We start from the raw sequence: 1510 nt of genomic DNA, 5'->3' as shown, positions 1-1510 counted from the left end.
CTCCTCCCCTCCCCACTCCTCCCCTCCCCACTCCTCCCCTCCCTCCTTCACTCTTCTCCCTCCCCCACTCACCTCTCCCACTCCTCCTTCCCCTCCCTCCCCCTCTCCTCTCTCCCTCACCTCCACTCACTGTCCCCTCCTCCCTCCTCTACCCTCCCACTCTCCCCTCCCTCCTCTCCCGCTCCCTCCCCTCCCTCCTCTCCCGCTCCCTCCTCTCCCGCTCCCTCCTCTCCCGCTCCTTCCTCTCCCGCTCCCTCACCTCCCTCCTCTCCTGCTCCCTCCTCCCGCTCCCTCCTCTCCCCCTCCCTCCTCTCCCTACCTCCTTTCCTGCTCCCTCCCCTCCCGCTCCCTCCCCTCCCGCTCCCTCCCCTCCCGCTCCCTCCCCTCCCGCTCCCTCCCCTCCACTCACTGTCCCCTCCCCTCTAACCCTCCCTCATTCCCTCTCTGAGGCGCTCCCTCCCTGTTAGGTTCCCTCCCTCCCTGTCGCGCTCCCTCAGGCTACGACCCCGCACCGACTGGTGGCGGAGCACGGACCGGAAGTTGCGGATGCGCCACCGGAAGTGACCGGAGAGAGTAAAGCGTTAACGGTCCCAGATGCCCGCGGGGGGGGGGGGGGAGCAGAGGACCCTGACCTTTCACCCTGGCCCAGCGAGGCGCTCCCTCCCCATCCTGATGCTTCCTCCCAACGGAGTGCTCCCTCACCCCCCTCTCCTTGTCCGGTGGGGAGAGCTCCCTCACCCCCCTCTCCTTGTCCGGTGCGGAGTGCTCCCTCACCCCCTTCTCCTTGTCCGGTGGGGTGCTCCCTCACCCCCCCTCTCCTTGTCCGGTGCGGAGAGCTCCCTCACCCCCCTCTCCTTGTCCGGTGGGGAGTGCTCCCTCACCCCCCTCTCCTTGTCTGGTGGGGAGTGCTCCCTCACCCCCCTCTCCTTGTCTGGTGGGGAGTGCTCCCTCACCCCCCTCCTTGTCTGGTGGGGAGTGCTCCCTCACCCCCCTCTCCTTGTCCGGTGGGGAGAGCTCCCTCACCCCCCTCTCCTTGTCCGGTGCGGAGAGCTCCCTCACCCCCCTCTCCTTGTCCGGTGGGGAGTGCTCCCTCACCCCCCTCTCCTTGTCTGGTGGGGAGTGCTCCCTCACCCCCCTCCTTGTCTGGTGGGGAGTGCTCCCTCACCCCCCTCTCCTTGTCTGGTGCGGATAGCTCCCTCACCCCCCTCTCCTTGTCCGGTGGGGAGTGCTCCCTCACCCCCCTCTCCTTGTCCGGTGGGGAGAGCTCCCTCACCCCCATCTCCTTGTCCGGTGCGGAGAGCTCCCTCACCCCCTTCTCCTTGTCCGGTGGGGAGTGCTCCCTCACCCCCCTCTCCTTGTCCGGTGGGGTGCTCCCTCACCCCCCTCTCCTTGTCCGGTGGGGAGAGCTCCCTCACCCCCCTCTCCTTGTCCGGTGGGGAGTGCTCCCTCACCCCCCTCTCCTTGTCTGGTGGGGAGTGCTCCCTCACCCCCCTCCTTGTCTGGTGGGGAG

Source organism: Narcine bancroftii, chromosome 6 (assembly GCF_036971445.1).
Source record: "Narcine bancroftii isolate sNarBan1 chromosome 6, sNarBan1.hap1, whole genome shotgun sequence".
NCBI classification, from domain to species: Eukaryota; Metazoa; Chordata; class Chondrichthyes; order Torpediniformes; family Narcinidae; genus Narcine; species Narcine bancroftii.
The sequence above is the reverse complement of the archived record's forward strand: the minus strand, read 5'-3'. Positions refer to the sequence as shown.